Source organism: Protopterus annectens, chromosome 5.part1, assembly GCF_019279795.1.
Source record: "Protopterus annectens isolate FY-2018-M chromosome 5.part1, PAN1.0, whole genome shotgun sequence".
In the NCBI taxonomy this organism is placed as follows: Eukaryota; Metazoa; Chordata; order Ceratodontiformes; family Protopteridae; genus Protopterus; species Protopterus annectens.
The window spans coordinates 634,854,849-634,879,652 of NC_056736.1; positions in this window are offsets into that span (position 1 = coordinate 634,854,849).

Sequence of the window (24,804 nt, forward strand, 5' to 3'; positions counted from 1 at the left end):
TGAGATCTGACCACAAACTAATCACCCTGGATATACATATCCACCTCCACCCCCAACACAAAAGACTACAGTTAAAAACTTCTCAAAAGCAGACTTTGCACTTCTTAAAACTGAGATGGTATCCTTTAAGCCCACTGGGCCTGTGGAAACCACATCCCACAATGCTGAATCCTTCACAAATGCTTTCTACGGACATCTCCAAGAATGCATGGATCATGCAATCCCAAATAAAACCAAAACCCTCTCCACCAAGGGCAGGCGTCCTGTCTGGTGGACCCCAGCCATAAACAAATTGTTTAACAAAAGAAGGAAGCTACTGCACGACAGAGCAAAATCCCATAAAGAGAAGGCATCTCTGATCAGCACTAGTAGAAAGCTACGTTCTCTCATAAAAACATCCAAGGCCAACTTTGAGAGAAAAATCACTAAGGACACTAAAGATAACCACAAGGCCTTCTTCTGCTATGTTAGAAACCTGGGTGGAAACCCTCAGATATGCTCAGAGTTAGTTCACAATGACAAAAAAATACACTGAACCCACAGATATTGCCAACATTCTGGCAGACAGGTTCAGTGTAAATTTCTCCCCTCCCTCACCCCCAAAAGAAGAAATACTTATCCCAACTGAATGTAACCTCCCTGTCATCTCAGATGTCCAGGTGAGAACTGCCCTCAGCAAACCTAAAAACACAGCATCAAGGGGACCAGACGGTATCCCAGGTTGTGTGCTACGTGAACTCCAAGAGGAGCTAAACCCGCACATAAAAATGCTATTTAATCTTAGCCTTACTACAGGATATATACCTGAACACTGGCGTACAGCAACAGTAGTCCCACTCCACAAAGGAAGCACCTCTACAGACCCTGGTAACTACCGCCCCATAAGCTTAACCAGCCTGGTCTGCAAAGCTATGGAAAGAATCATTTTGGAACTCATAAACAGAGACATTGGGGACTTACAGACACTTGATCCCACCCAGTTCGGCTTTGTAAAGGGCAGATCCTGCCTTTTGAACCTGACTGACTTTTTCGAAACAGTCACTAGAGCCATTGACGAGGGCAAAGCAGTCCATACAGCCTACCTGGACTTGGCTAAAGCTTTTGACACAATACCCCACTCAGGCATCATAGACAAGCTCAACAGCTTAAATGTAAATCCATATGTCACAAGATGGGTCGCAAACTGGCTAAAGGATAGAGCCCATAAAGTCAAAATCGCTGGGGCCATGTCAGACTCAAAGCCAGTCACAAGTGGAGTCCCACAGGGCTCTGTCCTGGGACCCCTCTTGTTCGGCATTTATTTCTCAGATGTGAAAGCAAACATGGGAGGGTTGTGGCTGACAAAGTTCGCAGATGACTGCAAACTAGGTGCCATAGTCGATACACCATCTGACACATACATCCTACAGAAAGGCCTCACTGAAATGGACAACTGGTGCCGGAGTCATGGCCTTAAACTAAATGCCAAAAAATGTATAGTCATCCCCTTTGGGAAAAACAAAGTACCCACAAATTATAACATAGACAGTAACCCACTGAGTACGGAAAAAGTAATCAGAGACCTGGGGACGCAAGTCGATAGTGACCTCTCATTTGACACCCACATTGCCAAAGTGGTTAGAAAGACTTTCTACCTTGCCCACCTTATCATGAAGGGATTCACATCCAGATCAAAGGAGGTCATTGTACCCCTATACTCCTCCCTTATCAGGCCCATGATTGAGTACAATGCCCCATTTGGTATGTACCTCACCAGGCACTTGCAACAGCTAGAGAGACCCCAAAAGTACCTCACCAAGAGGATCAAGGGTCTCCAACATATGTCATATGCTGCCAGACTAAAGAAACTCCAGCTCTATTCAGTAGCATACCGCCTACTCAGAGGTGATCTGTGCCTGACGTACAAGGCCATGTCCAATCAGGAATTGATGGACATGCTCCACCTCAAAAAATCCAAATCCAGCAGAACCACGAGAGCTAAAGATTTAAACCTCAGCACAAATATGAATAGGACATGCTGGAGGGACAGATTCATAACTCAGAGGCTTTCCATACTCTGGAACAGAATCCCAGTTCATGTTAGGCAGAGCCCCTCACTGACTCTCTTCAAGAGAAATTTGACGAGTGGATGGGAGATCATAGGTTTACCCCAGGGGTCATCTCTGTGTCACTACTAGACAGAGGCACAGTAAACTAATTCTATTATGTAAGGGGGTCTTCACTGTGTCACTACTAGACAGAGGCACAGTATTCTAAATCTATTCTGTACACTTTTGTACCATTACATGGGGTGGAGAAGGCCACATCACTATGGCTAGGCTTATAAATGCCCCAGGGCAGACAGCCTAGTACTAAACTATGAAACTATGAAACTATGAAATGGTAACTGTGACTGAACAGTCAAGGCTTATTAGAGTGACTTGGTACAGTATCACTATATATATGCAATTTACTCTAGAACTTAAATTAACTCTACACAAAACAACCACAGTTGAAAGGTTTAAAAATATTTAATAATAAATAATAAAAACACAAGACAATACTTCTTACTACACAGTGCTAGTCAAAAGTTCAGAGATCACAGAGAAATACTTAAAATAATACATTAGGAAAGTTCTGACATCACAGAAAAACAAACTATTCTAATCTTCCTATTTCCTAGCTATATCTAAGAGAAAACACAATTCTAAATAACGTACATATACAGCAAAGCAGTGCTGGTGATGTTGGATGTTCTCAAGACAAAATGCCCAGAGCTCTCTCATTCTCTCTCTTTAAATTGATAACACAGAGCTGCTTCACATGACCTCATTCTTCACACTTCTCTGGTGTTCCCAGGCTAACAGAAACTACATTCACATTCTTTACACCTGGGCAGAAACCAGAGCAATAAAGGACATTTATACATGCAAATTCTAGCCGTTAACTCTGGTCTTAAAACAATAGCCAGAATTCCTTCATCTAGATATATCGTCTCCAAATTCTGACATCAAAGACAGTCATAAAATGCTTGATTTAGTTTTCTTACAGCAGAGTGCACTGTTGTTACATTTTTGCAGTTCCACATCCACTACAGTCTTTTCATATTTAAGAGAACAAACCTGTGGCTTACATTAATATTTACAAATGACAGAATTATCTACAAAATTCTATCTGGCTAGCGTGGCAGCCTTCACCTATCTTCACACATCTCCCCCGCCCCCCCCGGAGAACTCAAGCTAGTTTTTCAAGTGACCCTTGAGAAACATTGCATGAGAGGGTTAGGTCTAGCTGAGTATACCTTACCCCATTCCTTGTCTTGAGAGCCCATCTGCATTGGAATTGCTAATCCCACTGTGGTGCTGCACTGACATATCATATGCTTCCAACCCTTGGCTCCATCTTAGCAACTTGGCATTTTGCTGGCTGACTTTGTTTAACCATGTTAGGAGATTGTGATCTGTCACTACAGTGAATTTTCTTCCATACAGATAATGCTGAAGTTTCTGCAGTGCCCACACTATGGCTAGGCATTCCTTTTCTACAGCTCCATAGCATTCCTCCCTGGGTTGGAGCCTACGATAGATATAAACCACTGGGTGCTCTTCTCCCTCTGAAGAAATCTGGCTAAGTACAGCCCCCACCCCACAGTTCAAAGCATCCACCTACACAACAAATTCTTTGCTATAATCTGGACTGGCTAACACAGGGGGTCCTCCCAAAGCTTCCTTAAGCTCCTGGAATGCCTGCTCACATGCTGGGGTCCACACTACCTTATCTGGTCTGTTCTTTCTTATCAGGTCTGTAAGGGGAGCAGCTATGGTACTATAACTGGGGACAAACTTTCTGCAGTACTCTGCTGTCCCTAAGAATGCCCTCACCTGCTTTTTGGTAACAGGTGCAGGCCATGCCTAAATGGCTTCTACTTTGGCAGGTTCTGGCCTGATCTTACCACTCCCCACTCTATGTCCCAGGTATCAGGCCATGCCTGAATGGCTTCCACTTTGGCAGGTTCTGGCCTGATCTTACCACTCCCCATTCTATGTCCCAGGTAGGAGACCTCTGTCATACCCACTGGACATTTGCTCGGCTTAATGGTCAACCCAGCCCTCTGTCGTCTCTCCAGCACCTCCTTGACATGCTGAAGGTGCTCTTGCCAGGAATGGCTGTAGATGGCAATATCATCTAGGTAAGCAAGGGCAAACCCTCCTGCTCCTGCTAGGATGTGATATACCAGCCTCTGGAAAGTCACTGTGGCATTTTTCATCCCAAAGGGCATCTTTATGAACTCATACAAGCCAAAAGGAGTCACAAAGGCTGACTTCTCTTTAGCACTGGGAGTCAAGGGCACCTGCCAGTAACCTTTGGTAAGATCAATAGATGGAAGATACTTAGTTGCAGCCAGCTGCTCTAGGGCCTCCTCTGTGCTAGGCATGGGGTAAGCATCTGACTTTGTGTGACTATTTAATTTCTTGTAGTCCACACAGAACCTGGTTATGCCATCCTTCTTTGGCACCAGCACCACTTGTGAGACCCAGGGACTGTTGGACTATTGAATTACCCCTAGTTCCAACATTTCTTGTATCTCCTCCCTCAGTGTCTGTTTGACTCTCTCAGGCACCCTCTAAGGGGCTTGCCTAATAGGCCTTTGGGGTCCTGCATCCACCTGGTGCTGCACCAGGTGGGTGTACCCTGGCTTCCCAGTGAACATGTCCCCAAACTCCTGCAACACTGCTCAGATTTCTCGAACCAGGGTAGGAGATAGATGCTGGGACATTGCTACCCCTTCCATTGAGGTGTCAGTCCGAGCCTCACTGAGGAGATCAGTCACCAGATCTCCCTCAGACTCCTCCTGCAATCCACTGCAAATGCTCAGCACAAGGCCCTCCCTATCATGGTAATGTTTCATCATGTTAACATGGTACAATTTGTGCCTCTGCCTCCTGCCTAGCAATTCCACCATGTAGTTAGCATCACTTACCTTTCTTACCACCTTGTAGGGTCCCTCCCAAGCTGCTTGCAGCTTTTTTTGTCTGACAGGAATGAGAACCGTTACCTGCTGCCCCACAGCATACTCTCTAGCTCGAGCCTTCCTGCCATACCACAACTTTTTCTGTTGTTGGGCTTCTGCCAGGTTCTTTGGGCCAAGCCCATGAGTTCCCTGAGCCATGTTCTGAGGTTTAGGACATATGCCACAAAAGACTCCGTGTGAGGTTCACACTCACCTTCCCACTCATTTTGAATTAAATCTAGAGGTCCCCTCACCCTATGCCCATACAGCAACTCAAAGGGTGAAAAACCTGTGGAGTCCTAGGGAACCTCTCTGTAAGCAAACAGATGGGGCAAATATTTGTCTGCAAATGCCCATAGCATGGATCTGATTGTAGAGTTTAACCTCTCAACAAGACCATTAGTCTGGGGATGGTGGAGGTGGTCTTCAGGTGCTTCACCCCACAGTACTTCCACAGAGAAGCCAGTGGGTCAACATGAAAGTGGCACCTTGTCAGTCAGTATTTCTTCTAGGAAACCTAGCCTGCTGAAAATCTCTAACTAAGCATTTGCCACCTTTTCTGCCTCAATGGAGGACAGAGCCACTGCCTCATGGTATCATGTAGCATAATCCACTATCACTAGGATATTTTTTTTCCTGTGGAACGTGGGGTACTGAGAGGCCCCACAATATCCATAGCTACCCTCTGAAATGGCTCCTCAATCACTTACAGGCAAAGGCATCAAGGGAGCTCTCACCTTGTCTCCTGCCTTGCCTACCTTTTGGCACTGCTCACAGGTCTTGCAATACCTTGTTGGATCTCTGGAAATTCCAGGCCAATAGAAGTTCTGCATAGTATTTCTCTTTGTACATTTTATGCCCATATGACCTGCAAAGGGAATATTATGGGCTATGGCTAGAAGCGCCAGATGGTAGGCTCTAGTCCCTGCCAACTGCTGTACTCTCTCACCTCTAGCCCTCCCTCAGGGGTACACTCTCTATACAGTAACCCTTTGTCCCAGAATCCCCCTTCCCTTGAGAATCAGGTGCCTTACTAGCTACCTGTCTCAGGCCTTCCAGTGTAGGGTCTGAGAGCTGAGCCTGTCTCAGCTCTCTCTTTGTAACCCTTCCCAGCTCCCCTTCCACAGGAAGTCTGGCATCCTCTGTCAGTGGTGCCTCACTGTCAGCCTGGGTACTACTACTCACCTTTACCTTTGCAGTCACTCTGTCCAAGGGAACATCAGTACCCACAAGCAGCTGTGGCTCACCTTCAGTTTCACTGCTACAGAGTAGCTCTCTCCCTGAAATAACCACCTCACCAGTCCTGGCTGCAAGTATGCAGTCTGTCTGGGTCTCCCCAGGCTACCAGACCCACATGCTTGTCTCCTAGCCTGACTGCGTGTAACTGCATAAGCACATGGGTACTGCCTCGTCCAAATCCTTCCCTATCAGGACATCTGCAGGGTGGTAGTTTGGTACCCTTGTTGTCTCAAGACAACCTACTACTGGCATTTTGTCTTTCCCACTTACTGGCTCTCCCACCTTTTGTTCCCCACCTTGCCTCAGTGGACATCTGTATGCCACATGGCCCCACTGGTTGCATTCAAAACATTTAACCCTAGGTCCTAGATGTGTACCTGGACTAGTGGCTTCCCCTGCTACTGGCAGATTCTGTTGGGGCAGTCTGTGCTGCCCACCATGGGTTCCTTTAGACCCATAAGCAGTACTGGGGGGTCCCTTTCCTGTGCAGGGATGCCCTGCTTGCTAGGTATAGGTCTCCCTTCTTCCCCAGCTAATCAGATCCTCATGTCCTCAGGCAAAGTTCTAAGGGCTTGTTCCCTCACCAAAAGGTCTGCCTGCCCGTCAAAAGTGAGGACCTGACATCCACTCAATCCACTCACACACCTATGAAAATAAGTGCTCAGTTCAGCAACATATTCACACAAACTTTCATCTGCCTTGTGTCTATGCTCATGAAACTTTTTCCTATATGTTTCAGGTGTTAGCTTAAAACATTCTAACAAATGATTTTGAACAGCAGTATAATCCAAATATTCACAATCAGCAAGTTTAGACAACATAGTTACAGCTTTACCATGGAGTAAGAGGGTCGGGAAACATACCCAGAGCCTTTGGTCAACATCATACTGTTTACGTACCCTCTCAAACATATGAATAAAGCTATCAAAAGTATCCCCTTCTTTAAAATGCGGAACAAATTTACTGACCTTTTGTGCTTCTGGGGTCCAGTTACTCCCTTCCTCATTACCTCCATGACTCTGGCGAAGAGTCAGCATCTCTTTCTCATGCTGCCTCTGCCTCTCCTTTTCCTTGGCTTCCAGGCATAGCCATTTCAAATTTTCCTCAGCATGCAAAAGTCACAGTTTCTCTTTGTCCTCACTCTCTAGATGCCTCAGCCTCTCAGCTGCTTCTAGTTCCAAATGCCTGGCCTCCAACTCAAGTCTCTGTAGCTCCAGATGGATTTTTAAGTCTTCTGCAGAAATGTTGAGCTGTCCATTCTCTGAGTGTGGTACATCTTCACTGCCAGTTTGATTGCCCTCCTGGTTGCTGTTTCCTGATGCAGCTGTGACCAAGGCTGCAATCAGGTCTGCCTTAGTCAGATTTCCATGCACCAGTCCTTTAGCCTGGCACACCTCAGCCACCTGGCTCCTTGTCAGCTTTCCGTACTCCTCTGCTGACATGCTGTCTGCTCTCCCTGACTAATTAAGCTAACAAAAGAAATAAAACAATTTTGATCTGAACTCTGAGTATTCACTGAGTGGCTGATTTAGAGTACAAAACACCTTCAGTGATCACTGTACACAAGCTACAGGAATTCACTCTACCCACACCACTACAAGCCAATTAGTATTTGCCAACCAATTAATATGTGGTGTGGATATCCCACCACTGCCAAACCATTAATATGTGACACCCGTGCACTGGCCCAGCAATCAAGGAGCTTCAATCTTCACCACTAACACCAGTCAGGGGGTCCATATAGGGAAAAGATAATAAATACACACACAGTAAAGTACAATTTCCCTTTAGAGCACACAGTGATCACAGTCAGTCCGGGGCTGGTTTCTCCCTTTCTTTCCAGGTCCCCAATAAGACTCCCCACTGGCACAGCTATAGGATACAGATCTCAGCCTAGTGGGCAAGCTAAAACCACCAGCACCCTTGCTGTCCAACAGTGCTTCGTGTCCTGCCCAAGTAGCTGATGCACACACACACTTTAAGATGAGAGTTATATACAACCACACAGATACTCCTGGGGAAGGCTGGCATAGGTTCTCCAGCTGTGCTCCTTTTACCCAGACTATACGGTAGTGCCAGCTGCCACCACCCACTAATATCAGCTACTCAAAGGCCCTCCTGAAAGGGTGTCTAATTATCACTGTGCAATATTATTATCCAAATGGTAAGTGTGACTGATCAGTCAAGTCTTATTAGAGTGACTTGGTACAGTATCACTATATACATGCAATGTACGCTAGAGCTTATTTATTTATTTATTTAGTTAGTTATTTATTTATTGACATTTGTTAACCAGGAAAGTCCACTGGCCAATGACCCATTTTCAGTGGAGGCCCAGGGAGAAAAGCTCCATACAATCACAGAAATTTTTACATAACATCAGCTTAACTTTGAAAATCAAGAAAGTTTTTACACAATAGAAATTGAAGTAGATGTACAAGACAAATACATATATAGAGGTATAGCACACAAAATCAGCCCACAAGGCTCAGGAAAAATCAGGAACCAAGGATGTACTGCAGTTCAATTCTTTAATTGTAAAAACATGCAACAGAGATGGAAAACGGATGGTTGAGCGCTTTCATCTAGATAAGCTAGATTTCATCAGAACCGTTCTGATGAAATCTAGCTTATCTAGATGAAAGCACTCAACCATCCGTTTTCCATCTCTGTTGTATGTTTTTACAATAAAAGTATAGAACTGCAGTACATCCTTGGTTCCTGATTTTTCCTGAGCCTTGTGGGCTGATTTTGTGTGCTACAACATTGACTTCAGGAATTTTGGTGTATATATAGAGGTATACAATACAAGAAAAATAATCCCAGTGTGTTAGATTTTTAGTAATTCTGTTTGTATATTCTCATAAGTAAGAATACTGTTTAATCAATTCTGTTTATTCAGCCATAGAAATAAAGAAAGCAAGAGAGATTAGATACGAAGATGGATAGTGTAAATTGCAACTATATTAACTTAGTAAAAGTATTTGTAGTGTATAGTGGCCAAAACATTTAAGGTGGTTTGATTATATGACAAGAACAGACAAGGTTATTGAGATAGTGTTCTTTTAATGCAAATAAATGTTTTTAAAGAGTCTGGTTGAGTAAGAGAGAGAGGGAGTGCATTCCAAAGTTTGGCAATGGTATGGGAATAGAGACATTTTGTTGGGTTTAGTTATGGTTAAGTGTTGTTTGTTAGGTGACCTAAGATGCCGAGAAGGGGTGTGTATTTGTATTATAATTTGAAGGGATGGACAGAAGTTTGGATTATTTAGTAGTTTGTGGGCGAGAGTAAGTTGGGAGTAATGTAGGTAATGAGGGAACTCACAAAACAGCCACAGTTGAAAGGTTTAAAAATATTTAGTAATAAATAATAAAAACACAAGGCAATACTTCTTGCTTTTTACTACACAGTGCTAGTCAAGAGTTCAGAGATCACAGAGAAATACTTAAAATAATACAGTAGCAAAAGTTCTGACATCACAGAAAAACAATCTAGTCTAATCTTCCTATTTCCTAGCTATATCTAAGAGAAAACACAATTCTAAATAACTTACATATAGAGCAAAGAAGTGCTGGTGATGTTAGATGTTCTCAAGACAAAATGCCCAGAGCTCTCTCATTCTCTCTCTTTAAATTGATAATACAGAGTTGCTTTACATGACATCATTCTTCACACTTCTCTGGTGTTCCCAGGCTAACAGAAACTACATTTACATTCTTTACACCTGGGCAGAAACCAGAGCAATAAAGGACATTTATACATGCAAATTCTAGCCATTAACTCTGGTCTTAAAACAATAGCCAGAATTCCTTCATCCAGACATATCAGCTCTGAATTCTGACATCAAAGACAGTCATAAAATGCTTGATTTAGTTTTCTTACAGCAGAGTGCACTGTTGTTACATTTTTGCAGTTCCATATCCACTACAGTCTTTTCATATTTAAGAGAACAGACCTGTGGCTTACATTAATATTTACAAATGACATAATTATCTACAAAATTCTTTCTGGCTAAGCTGGCAGCCTTCACCTATTTTCACATCTAGAATGTCAGGAAACTACAGAAACAGCTTGTCACAAGACAGCTGTTCCTCAGAAAAAAATAGTTATGGAAAACTAAATTAACATAATACTGTCTTGTAGATATAGTAAGGGTTAAATCAACTGTCACTAGTAATAAAACATATCTAAATAATCAAGTAGTTAATGCAACTTGCTTCCAGAAAAATATAATGAAACTATTTAAATAAATAAATAAATCTTGCTACTGCAGGCTAACTAGTGAAATAAATAAATCTTCCTACTGCAGGCAGAGGGGAAGATAATTATATCGGTCCCTTCCTTTCCATTATGAGCTGCCAGTAGCACAAGAATTTGCATGGTTGTCTCAGTCTAGTGACAGTTTTAACATCTCTGCAGTAGTGTAGGGGGAGGGGACTGTCAATTCATCTTGGACTACGAAAGAAAACCCTGAACAAAGGGTAGCAATTTGGGTCTATATTAAAACAATGAAAATCCGTTACATCGAATACCAAAACAGCGACATGTATTACTCAAACCGTGAAAATACCGAATGCACTAAAATGCGAAATTTAAAATATCGAACATTCATAGTCAGCCAACCCCACCACCCGCTACATACTACCTACCCAAACAAAATAAGTAAACCACATACATACACTAAGCAAACCCTATTCCTAACCCTAAAGTAATGCACCAAAACTCAACTTCTAACCCTGCCCTAAACCCCATATACACAACTATCTATGCACTACCCTTAACCCCTCCCTAACCCTAAGGTCCGTAACTACCACACACTTCCCCTATGGAGATATACCCAAACAAAATAAATAATTTTGGTGAAGCACTATTCTCTTGCACCATAGCCAAATTATGGAACTCCCTCCCACCCACAATTACCTCTGTATCATCATGCACCCACTTCAAAACTTTACTAAAAGCGCACGAAGAACATGATGGCTATGCCCTTGCAACTCCCACTCTAATATCACCTACCCCATCCACCCACTACCTTTCTTTCCACCCCACTAACTACCTTAATTATAGCAAGCTTGGATGCTCATAAGCCTATTACTTATTATATAGCAGAAACTTCTTATTGTAACAATTGTTAATGTCTGTTATGTACTTCGCAGATGATAAAGATTCTAGTTGTCTACTGATGTACTATGTTCTTATCTGTAACTATGTTTGTAATTGTTAATTGCTATGTTAATCAAATTGTTAATTGCTAAGTAAATCCAATGTAACTACTGTCTGTATATTTTAACTGTGGAGCTTTTCTCCCCGGGCCTCAGCTGAAAATGGACCTACATCCAGTCTGACACTCCCGGTCAACAAATGTAAATAAATAAATAAATAATACACATAAATAGATTTAACAAAACCCTACTTCAAACACTACACTAAATAATCCAAATTGTAGCTTGCTACAGATCACCCACCGTGCCCCATGATTCCCACTCCTCTTTTCTTGATGTACTGGAAATAGTAGGGTTCAAACAAACACCCTAATAATGGGCGATTTCAACTACCCCACCATTATCTGGGAAAACTACTCATGTACCTACTCCTTCGCTCAACGCTTTCTGGAATTCATAAACTCCAATGCCCTGGATCAAATTATCTACACCCCCACCAGGGGCAATAATATCCTAGATCTAGTCATTACCAACATGAGTGACCAGTGTTCCACACCTGAAGTCAATGCCTCATTGGTCCGATCTGACAATAAGTTAATTACCCTAGATATCCACATCCTGACCCCACCCCCCCATTAAGGAAACCATGATAAAAAATTTCTCCAAAGCCAACTTCATGCTTCTTAAGACAGAAGTGGTGAACTTCATGACACCCATGTAGATGGACAATACAGTTATGACTACAGAATCCTACACAATTGCACTTTATAAGCACTTACATAGTGCATGGATCATGCTCTCCCAAACAGAATCAAGAAGCTATCCTCCAAAAAAAGGAAGCCAATCTGGTGGTCCCTTACCATAAACTAACTGTACAACAGAAGGAAGAAACTGTTGCAAAAGAGAGTAAAATCCCATGAGTGGAGGAGCTCCCTGGTCAGCCTCAGTAAGAAGCTGTGATCCCTGATGAAATCCTCCAAAGCTAGTTACAAAAACAAAATCACCACTGCTTCTAAAGACAACCACAAAGCATTCTATAGCTATGTCAAGAATCTCAATGACAACATTCAGATCTGCTCTGAGTTACAGCACAATGGCACTAAATATATAGACCCAACTGATATTGCCAACATCCTGGCAGATAGGTTCAGTACTAACTTTACCCCCCCTCTCACCCCCTAAAGAGCCCATCTCTATACCAGAAGAATGCAAAGTTCCTGTAATCACGGCTGCACAGGTAAAAAAACACACTCTCCAAAGCCAAGAACACAGCATCCATGGGACCAGACAACATCCCAGGCTGTGTTCTACACAAACTACAGAACAAACTGGCACCCCACCTAAGTACCATGTTCAATCATAGCCTCATCTCAGGCTTTGTGCCTGCTGAATGGCGCACAGTCACGGTTATCCCACTCCACAGGGGAGGAGCCACCACGGACCCCGGGAACTACTGCCCCATTAGCCTGACGAGCCTGGTCTGCAAGGCCATGGAACATATTATCATGGAACTTATAAACAAAGACACTGGTAATCTCCAAACTCTGGATCCCACCCAGTTCGGTTTTGTAAAAGGCAGATCATGTCTCCTAAACCTGATAGACTTCTTTGAAGCAGTCACCAAAGCCGTTGACAAGGTTAAGGTGGCTCACACAGCCTTTCTAGATCTTGCCAAGGCTTTCAACACCATCCCCCACTCTGGAATTATAGATAAACTCATTAAACTAGGTATAAATCCCTATGTCACAAGATGGATTGCCAACTGTCTCACTAAAAGAACCCACACTGTGAAAGAAGCAGACTCCAAATCCGACTTCAGACCAGTGACAAGTGGAGTACCACAGGGTTCAGTCCTGGGTCCTCTCCTGTTTGGTATCTACTTCTCTGAAGTACAGGCTAACACAGAAGGTCTTTGGCTAATGAAGTTTGCAGATGACTGCAAACAAGGAGCCATAATCGAAACTCCTAACGATGTGGACATCCTACAAAAGGGCCTCACTGAGACAGATGTCTGGTGTCAAAGCCATGGCCTCAAGCTCAATGCCAAAAAGTGCATTGTCATCCCCTTTGATAAAAACTCTTTACCCATGAACTACAACATAGGTGGTAGTATACTTAACACCAAACGTGTGATAAGAGACCTTGGGACAAAGGTGGACAGTAGTCTCTATTTTGATAATCACATCGCCACAGTAATCAGGAAATCCTTCTACGTGGCACACCTCATCACAAAAGGTTTCTCATCCAGAAAAAAAGAGGTCATTGTTCCCCTCTACTCATCACTCATAAGACCCATTGTAGAGTGCAATGCCCTTTTGGTATGTACCTCACAAGACATCTACAACAACTGGAAAGGCCACAGAAATACCTCACAAAGAGGATTACCGACCTCAAACAGATGCCCTACGCAGACCGTCTCAAAAAACTCCAGCTTTACTCTTACTCCGTCGCATATCGCCTACTCAGAGGTGATCTCTGCCTAACATACAAAGCTATGTCAAACCCAGAGCTGTTGGACATGCTCCACTTAAAGAAATCCCAATCTCTCCGAGCTACATGCTCTAGGAACCTAAACCTTGTCACCACAATAAACAGAACATGGTGGAGGGATAGATTCCTGTCCCAGAGACTTCCCATACTCTGGAATAAACTACCTATCAATATCAAACAAAGCTCTTCATTAGCACTGTTCAAGAAAAATCTTGATGATTGGATGAGAAATAGGAAATTCACCCTGGGGATCACCTCTGTGGCTCTGCTTGACAGTGGCACAGGAAAATAATTTTCTTGGGTGGCAAAAGCCAGGGTACCTTTTTGGCTGGGCTTGTATAGGCCCCAGGGCCGATAGCCTAGTACCTACCTATGAACCTATGAACCTATGAATCTTACACACATTACCTATCTATACACTTACCTTAACCTGCACCCTAACCCTAAGGTCCATAACTATCGCACACTTACCTTATGGAGCTATACCACAGACGGGCCAACCAAAACACTTCGGCATTTCAAATTTCGTGGTTTTGCACGTTCGACGATTACGTATTTCACGCAATACATGTCGATGATTTTGTATTTGTGTAAACAGAGGTTCGACAATCTAATAGGAACCCCAGCAATTTAGCTAATTTTCTGGCTGTAGCTGGATAACGTTAAAGTATAGTGCAAAACAAAGCTCTGAGCGAAACATAAATAAGGGTGATTAGAGACAGAAAAGAAGCAGTCCTCTTACAGAAGGTATGAAAAATGACAGTGACTCACACAAATCCCATTATATGTTAATGGCATGGGAATTCACAGTTACTTCCTTATGTCTGGCATGAGTCACAGAAAGCAGACATTAAATGCTTTATGGGAAAGAGAAAGGGTTGAGGCAGAACAAGATCACGTTGATATATCAAGCCCCATTGGTAGCCATGTTGTGGTAAACAGGCTAAAATTACAAATAAAGCACTTAGAGTGATTTTGATGTATTAAAATAGTCCTGGAAACAAAAATAGACTAAAAAAAACTTATTTTTGAGTTCTAGGGTGTAGTTTTCCTTTAAGTTCGTAAATAATGCCTCATCAAGTACTGCACTGCAAAGGGAAACAAAGGTGGAGTGGTAGTGCCAACATAAACTTTATTAAATCATGGCATAAATGTGGAAAGATGGAAAGTTTGCTTGCAATGTCATTAATTAATGTTTGGATCATACCTAACTCATATTCATAGGCATACATAAAAGTAATTAGTGTATAGTCTCCCATATGTTAAACAACATACAATATCAGTACTTCATTTATTTATTTTTTTATTTATTTAACATTTGTTAAGTGGGAAAGTCTGACTGGATGCAAGTCCTTTTTCAGCGGAGGACCGTGGAGAAAAGCTCCACATAAAATATACAACAAATATTACATAGAACAAGTACAGTAGATCAATAAAGCAAATGTACAATAGATTATAATCATCACAGTAAGACATAAGTAGAAATATAGAATGTAGGACACAGTGTAATTAGAAACATTATACTAAATTGTGATACAAGACAAGATTAAAAATTCTAGAGTATAGGACTCTTAGTGTAGTTAGAAATATACTACTAAATTGTAATTCAAGGTATTGTTTATGTCATACATTTTGTGTGTGACTATTAAGAGAGACTCTCATTTAAATTCAGCTTAGGAAAACATACTGGATTAATCAGGAGACCTACAAGGAACCCTACATGGACATATCCAATTTTTGGTTAGGTGGGTTTTTAGTAAAATTTTAAATTGCAGTGGATTTGATGTAGATATTATATTAGTAAGTACAGTATCCAAGACTTCAGCTATACAGTTGGAGAAAAGAGATTCTCTGGCCTGATTATTAGCAGTGGGGACTTTTATTAGGGATTTATTATTAGAACGTAATGTTCTGGTGCAGGAGTATGGTTGTAGTAGATTTTGCATTGCAGGGGTCTTTTCTTTGTCATAGAATAGTTTATGGGCCATAGCTAGTTGGTTATAACATAATAGTTGAGAAAACTCTAGCCATTTAAGCTGTCTCAGTGATGTACAGTGATGTAATTTGGAGTTTGAGTTGGCTGCAAATCTTGCGATTTTCTTGTAGCATGTTTCGAGTTTTGTAAGTTCAGATTTCCTAAGGTTGGTGAGAATTGGTGATGCATACATGAGGTTGGAGGTTAAGTGTGTTTGTGCTATGATGGCTTTGGTATTGTTTGTAAAGTATAGCTTATTCCTGTACAGAATGACTATTTTTTGTGGACTTTTTTAATGGTTTGAGCTATGTGGAAATCAAATTTCATGTTATTGTCGATTTCTACTCCTAACAGTTTTGTATGGGCAGTGGGTGAGATTATAGTGTTGTTAGCAGATTCAGTAGTGAATGTGGAGGGTGGCTGTGGCTTTGGTGGGATGAAATAGCATGAGTTTTGTTTTGCTGGGGTTCAGGATCAATTGGAAGTTGGTTAGCTGTTTTTCATTTGCAGGAAATGAGCTTTGGGTGAGTACCTGTAGTTCTGGAATGGTGGGGGCAGCACAGATCACTGTGGAATCGTCTGCGTACGGAATTAGGGATGCCTGTGGGACTGATGTATGGAGATTATTTGTGAATAATGAGAATAGGAGAGAACCTAGTATAGAGTCCTGGGGGGCATCTATGGTGGTAGGTAATAGGGGTGAGAGTTCTCCTTGCCATAGTACTGCTTGCCGATGTCCAGTCAAGTAATCTTGTAACCAGTTAAGTGAGGATTGGGAAAAGTTTAGTGAAGAAAGGGTGGAAAGAAGTTTGCTGTGGGACACCATATTGAAGGCTTTTGATAGATCTATGAAAATAGAGGATACGTATTTGTGATTATTTCTGTGTTGATTTATTATGTTGGTGAAAGTTAGTAGGGCAGTGGTTGTACTGTGATTTGGACGAAAACCACGTTGAGATGGAGTTAATAGGTTGTTTGTTTGAAGGTAGTGCATGAGTTGTGTGTGGACAATTCTCTCTTGTATTTTGGACAGTGGGCATAAGATAGCAATAGGTCGGTAGTTGGTTAGGTCAGTACTACCACCGCCTTTGTGGAGGAGGATTATATGGGATATTCTCCATAAGGCTGGGATTTCTTGTTGAACTCTGGATCTGTTTACAGTCTGGTAACTGGGTATACTATTGCTTTGGCTGCTATTTTTAGATATTGAGGTGGTAAACTGTCAGCGGCTACTGTTGTAGGTTTCAATTTAGTGGGCATTTTTGTTATGGCTTTAGTTGAGACTGGATGAATAGAGAAGGTAGTTCCAGTTTCATTGGGAGTTGAACTGTCTAGCATAGTAGGGGTTGGTTCATAGGTTGGTACTAGGCTATCAGCCCTAGGGCCTATACAAGCCTAGCCATAACAATTCCCTGGCTATTTCTTCCCACACTATTTACTTCCCTGGACCCCTGTCTAGCAGGGCGACTGATGTTGTTGTTTGGATAGGGCTATTATTGACTCAGTAAAGTATTTGTTGAATTGGGTAGCTATGTTGTCTGTTTTATTTGAGGTGGTGGGTTGTGAGGTAGTTAGTTTATCTGGCTGAAGTATGTTTTTTATTGTTGATCAGAATTTTTGAGGCTTTCTATGGTATTTAGTTTGGATTTCGGTGTAATATTTGGTTTTGTCTTGTTTGATCTGTTTTTTTTTAGCCTTGTTTCTGAGCTCTTGGTAGCTTTGTTTGGAAGTATTAGTTTTAGTTTAGTACCACTGATTCCATGCTTTATCTGTTGCAATTAGTAGTGACCTAGTTACCTACTTGAGTAAAGGTTAATGGACATTATCACTTTGCAGTGCATGGAGCACCCTGATTATGCTAAAAAAATTAAATTATATCCTGGTTCAGCACGGCTACAGAGCAAGACCTGACCTTAACAATGCCTTAGAGGGGTGCTTAACAGTTAATATTGCATCTGGCACTAAAGCAGACAGCACTGAACAGAAAACAGCAGCAGCAGGAAGACATGAAACAGCTTTGGTTCAACTCCTGTTTCTGCCAGCTGCCTGCTAAACTGCATCAAGTACTTTGTTTAAAACTGCTTTCCTTAGGCAGGGAATACGTAAGGATGTTAAAAGCCATCGCAACACTTTGCGTTTTGTTTTTCTGTTTGTTTTTTTAATCTAATTTTAGACTAACTATTAGTACATGGGGAAGTAAATCTACATGCAGTACAAAGAATTATGATCAGGTCTCTGATCATAATCTTTAATTATGAGTTCTCAACATGGATGGAACTTTACTCTTAAGTTGAATTTTTCGGGTCTGTATTACATATCCGAATGCTTAAATGTTCGAATCGCTAAAGATCAACCTTTAGCGATCGAACATTCAAATGTCTGAAAATGTAAAAAAATAATATTAAAAAAAGAAAAGAAAAAGGAAAGGGTTTAAGCAGGGGGGCAAGCCCCCCTGCTACTTAAATATGCCAACTACGAGATCGCACTTTAGTGTGCTACAGTGCGGAAATGGAAAATTTCCCATTCCCTACACTGTAGCATGATCCTGGAGTTGGTATATTTAAGTAGCGGGGGGGGGTGTTGGGTGCAGGGGGGCTAGCCCCCCTGCTTACACCCTTTAGTTTTTTTTTTGTTTTTTTTTTTCATTTTTATTCATATTCGAACATTTAAATGTTCGATCACTAAAGGTCGATCGATCGAACATTCGGATATGTAATATAGACCCGAATTTTTCATCCATGCTTTGAACACTATGCTTGATTCAATCGGTGACCCAATCACAATCCTGTATATCACATCAGGTACTTGCTGTTATATTTTTATGTTGCAAATTAGAACTTGGTGAAATGATGTATATGATTTTACTGTATGTTGAAATGACCATTAAGTAATGCTCATGAATTTATTAAACAGCTGTGTTCAACTGACAATGAATCCAAGTGCTATTGAATAAGACTAAAAGATGTAAATAAGAGGAAAAAAATATATATGTGGCACTTGTTTGCGAATGCATAAATGTAACAAATTTAAACTTACGCTGGTTGCTGTGCAGCTACAGTGTGGCAGTTTAACAAGATCAAGTTATTACATGTGTAATTGTAAAAAACATGATTTTAAACATGACATTCTATACAAAAATTGTATAAAATCGAGTCAGTATGACTTGTATGACTTATCAGTTGCCTAATTTTTGACAAGTCCTTACATAGCAAGGCAAATAAAATAATTTTCACATGATGCATCTGTGCATATATGAGTGTGTGTCTGTGTGTCATAACTCTCAACTATCTAGATTTCTGCTTCATATTTTTGGGGCTGTTCCTTATAAAATTTGTGATTTTCTGGCAAATCACTGAGAATTAAAGTCACTAAATAATGACATACTTTTAAGTTTCAGTTTATATTCTTCAGACAATTCATGCTAATGGAAACCTTTTACTATAACAATTTTATAACAGCAACAATTAAGGTCTGTCCCTGATTTTGGGCCTTTGTCCCCCCATTATTTTTGGTTTGCCAAGATTTTTTGTGCTAAGAGGTTAAGAGGTATGCTGTGTGTGTGTGTGTGTGTGTGTGTGTGTGTGTGTGTGTGTGTGTGTGTGTGTGTGTGTGTGTGTGTGTGTGTGTGTGTGTGTGTGTATTTATATATACAGTATTATATTGACTTATAGGTCTGTGATGAACACTAGCGGAAGACAGACTACTAAAGAAAAACACATGCCCAGGATATATTCTAGGGGAACATGAGTAAAGGCAGATACAAAGCATTCAGGCAGGAACTAGGCACTGAATATATTAAGGGATAGCTATTCCTGGCCTTTGTACTCCTTTATAATGGAGTTATATTTACATGCATCTAATCCTAGATGGGATTCTGGGAGGAGTCCTAGGGGCTTCATCTGAAAAGAAAAGGCAGCCTGGGAATGTAGAAGAGAAGCCTGTTTCCCAGAGAAGGAACTGCAGTCTGTCTGAGTTGGATTTAATTGAACTAGACTGGATTCCTAAACTGGAAAGCCAGAGGAATTCTACAGTTTGTTGCAGGCCTTTTTGTAATCTGCTGATGTGTGCATGGTCCAGGATACAGACACCCACAAGGCAGAGGAACTGTTTCTTAATTTTGCAAATGCAACGTGCCTGCTTAGTGTTGCTGTGGTGGTTTTACTTTAAGAAATCTCACAGAGAAAGGATTAATTGCATAACTAATTTTCCTCTCACTCTCTTACTCCCTAATCTTTCTCTCTCTCTCTCTCTCTCTCTTTCTTATAGGTTCATAGGTGTTTACTAGGCTAACAACCACAAGTGCCTTTTAAAGCCTAGCCATGCATCCCAAATCTATGACAAGTTCTGATACCCTTGATAAGTGTAAGCATGAGCCTGGGAGATGAACCATTTATAGGTTACTGTACCTGTTTGCATCAGAGACATAGGTGCCAAACCAGGGATGAATTTCCTGTTCCCCATCTAATTGTCCAAGTTGCACTTGAATTGGGTTAGGGAGGAACTCTGCTTTACATGGATGAGGCGCCTGTTCCAGAGACGGGGTAGTCTCTGGGATACATACCTGTCTCTCCAGCAGGTCCTGTTTGTATCGCAGACAAGGTTTAAGTCTTTAGAAGGGATAATTCTGGTACTGTTTGTTTTGTGGATATGCAGGAGGTCCATCAGATTGGGGTCTGACAATGCCCTGTATGCCAGGCATAGATCTCCCCTCAAAAGCATGTAGGAGACAGAATACTGGGATAGGGCCTTGAGGCAGTCTGCATAGGACATATTACTTACGCCCTGTATTCTTTTAGTGAGGAACCTCTGTGGACATTCCAGTTGTTGGATATGCCTGATTAGGTACATACCAAAGGGGGTATTGTACTCAATGATAGGTCTGATGAATGCCGAAAGCAGTGGAACAATAACTTCCTTGGACTTAGATGGCATGCTTTCCTCACCACTGTAGACATGTGATGATCAAAGGCTAGATTACTATCTATGTGTGTCCCTAAGTCCTTGACTACTGGCTCAACTCTAAGGGGTGTGTTGTCAATATGATAGTTACCAAGGGATGGATGGATTGATATTTCTCTTCAGTTCATGTGTAGTTTCTTTTTAACATTAATGTTCTCTTTATGCATCCACATAAGTATAACGTTGCTTTTCCAGACACTTCCAGTTTGTGCTAGTCTCCATGAATCCCCTGTTCCCACTGTCTTTTCACACTCATGTTCTCTCCTTTTTGAAGTTACATTCCCCTCCTATCAACATCTGTTTTCAGCTGTGCATAATTTATCTTTATCATGATCCTAATCTCATTTCCTCTGTTACCTAATCTTAATCTTCATTTCTTCTTCTTCTGTTCTCTGCTAGTTGTCTCCCAGTTACATATCCTTGCTGTGTTGAACTACCTTTCCTGGATTGTTTTCTGTGGTGGAGTTTGTGTCACATCAACAGTACACTAACTGCTGACAATAAGATCCTTTCTGCACAGAGTTTGGGATAAGGGCAAAGGTCGATAGTTTTACCCTTTCTCTGGAAGTTTAGTGACATGAAATGATAGAATCCTGCATGTGCAACTGAGAATCTGGGTTTGATTACTGGTTTGAGTACTGCAAGGGCTGGCCTGGGAGAAATAAGGCTAAGTAACAAAAGCCAGCTCACCTATCCTTGGACGTGGTTTTATCCTGCCACAGGAACACCCTCTGGGCAAAAACCTAGAAATGGGCTCCATATACACTGGAAGAGTGAACACCACACTAGCCATGAATTGCAGGTACAGGGGAAGCATACACATGCCTGGGAATTCAGTGTAGTGGACATTGTACCACACATGCTGGTTAATGCAGGAGGGTTGTGGGAGCTTAAAAAAACACTTCTAGCTAACTGAAGGATGATTGATGAATTTCCCAGTTCTCACTCTCTCTTCCTGGTATCTACCAGTGCTGGGGCTAAGAGGGGAATTAATAGTGCTATAGGTAGAATATTGCTTCATGTTTAAAAGGCATGATAGCCTTCTCCATGGGCTTCAATTCTGTTATTGAACTGACCCTACCTCTTCTAACTCACGTTAAGATTTGGAAAACTGTAGAACTTGTGGTTGAAATCCACTTCCCCTTAGCCCCTAGTCTGATACTGCTTAACTATCTTCATCCTCTAAACTTTCTGCTTGTCACTTACTTTCTAACTAAGATGAGGCTTATACAGGCTCCTAATAGAAGATTATTTATTTATATATGTATATGTATATATATATATATATATATATATATATATATATATATATATATATATATGTACTTTGTTGGCTGGGACTCACTATGTTAATGGCCTGTTTTAACGGGAGACCTGGGATGGTGTTCATACTAACTAGGAGAAATTTGACCAGGGCACCAGGGAATTCCCCTATTTGATTTGTTGGCAAATGAGACCAGTGTTGCTGTGACACTTCCTGCTTCCATTATGGACAGGTAGACAGCTCAGAGAAGCAGGGAGCCTGTTGTTATGGCACTGGAAATGATTTTTAATCGTTTTATGGAGAATTCTCATGTGCAGGAAGAGAATAAGAATGCCTTTTTGTTGACAGATGTTCGGAAATCTCCTGGCGAGGAGTGGAAGACAAGTGTTGGGAAGTGAAGTGAAGTCAATCCAAACTTCACTTGAAATTATGAAGAAGAGGAAGTCTGGAGAAGTTTTGTGGAAGGCAGTCAAGCCTTTTTATGGAGAAAAAATGCAGAATTCCAAGCAGTTAATGAGGGGAGCAGAAAGAGAAGTGATGGCAATTGGTCCTTCACAGGATTCAGAATGCAGGTTCCAATAGAAACTATTCAAGGAGAATATCATGGCTGGAAATGAAGTGGTTGTTACAACCCTCCAATTGAGAGGATTGCAGGATGATATTTTGCAGGACTTACTGGTGACCAGTGAGCCTAAAAGTGGAAAGGTTATTTCTTGGGAAGATATAATGGATAAAATACAAAAGGAGGATGCAGAACTATCAAGTAAAGAGGCTGTGGGAAAAATAAATCATATGCGGATATAGTAAGAGAGAGAAGGGAAGAAAATAAGGAAAAGCAAAGAAGCCTAAAGTGAAGCAGTGGTGAAATTACACTGTAAGGATTTTTAGTAAAGAAAACAAGGGACTAGAAAGATATGAGGTATGAGACAATATCATTTATCCATTAGGAACCAAACTAACTGAGGTAAAAGCCTTTATTCATATAAGTAAAGAGACATTTTGTGACATTACTTTTGAAAATGGCCATGCAATGGAAAAATTTTAGAGGGAATATGAAAAAAAGAAAGACTGTGCTCATTGGAATCTATATGTGTTTAAAGCTTTTCATAGAGAAACAAAGGAAAAAATAAATATACAATTTAGGACTGAAGTTGAAAAAGAGTCTTTAAAAAGACATTCAAGTAATATATGTAAAGAAATAATGCACATTTCTAAGGTTTATGATAAAAGGGGTTTACGGACTGGGGATGGGATTGCAATGTTATACTGAGAATAGAAATGAAAAGGTATACAGAATAATTGCAGTATGCTAATGTTACAAAGAAAGTGAAAATATGTTTAATCAAATTTTAAATTATGTGGCTGTAAATGTGGAAATTATCACGGCAGGAGACTTTAACTATGATTAAAGGAAAAATAAGAAAAAAGGTGGTGACATTAAGAAAGTTTTAAAAATTATGAGATGTGGTAAATTGAGCACTTGGAGTGATAGGACATATAGAAAGGGGAGTTTTCAGAACAGAGATTATTTTTTTGATATCTAAAGGAACACAGATTATGGAAGAGGGTGTAGTGAAAACTTTGTTTTATCATAGAGCTATTTGGATAGAGATAAAAGATAATGAAGATGTTATTAAAATAGGTAAAGTTTAAAAAGATTAAAAGAAAGAATGCAATGGAAAGTTGAAAAATTAGAATTATGGGAAGATCGTATCAATATGAAACAATCCTATAAAATTGATCAGAATGGTGGTTCTCTTTTAAGAATAAATATAAAAAATGTTATATAACTTGTCAAAGGAATAATAGAAAAGAAATTACGAATGTATAGTATGATAATTGAAAAAGCATTTGATAATCTAGAAGAATCAATGAAAAAGATATTTATACAATAAATCAAGAAAAAAATCAAAAACATATTAATCAGAGATACTTTCTTCAGGGGAAAAAAGAATATCTCCATGTCTTAGTAAAATAATGAAAGAGGACAGTGTAATTAGGGAAGTGAAGGACAAAAAGGGTTTAATACAGAGAGATAAAAATATATAATGAAAACAGTAGTGGATTATGTTCAAGAAATGTTTGGAGATAAGAAGATAGAACAAAAGATGATATGGAAGGTGAAAGCATTATCAGATCAAGATAATAGGGATTTGGAAAAGAGAATAAAAGCAGAAGAATTGCACAAAAAGGTAAGAAAAGTAAATTTAGAAACAGCAGCAAAACCGGATGGAAAAGGATATGAGATGTATAAGAATTTGACAATAGTACAAAATAATTGCTTTACAGAAGTGTTAAAATGAGTGTCTGGATGGAGGTTTTATTTATAAGGAACTATGTAGTGGTATATTTAAATTTATAGGGAAAAAGGGTGATAGAATAATATTCAGAATTGGAGGCCTATAGTAAAATAATATGGATGATAAAATATTTATGAAGATCATACAAAAAAGATGGAATGTAAACGTTTAAATATCTTACAGGATACCTTATATACTATTAAAGGTAAAGGATGTGAAAAAACTATTAATAGAGGTTAGAGAATTAGTGGACAACATAGTAAATATGCATAATAAACGGTTAATTATAGTAGGTGATTTAAGCAAAGCTATTGATTATATACAACATGGAATTCTATGGGATATATTTCATTCTTATAATATATGTAAAAAAGAATATGTGTGTTACGGCTTATAAATAAAATAAAGTATTAATTAGTTGGTG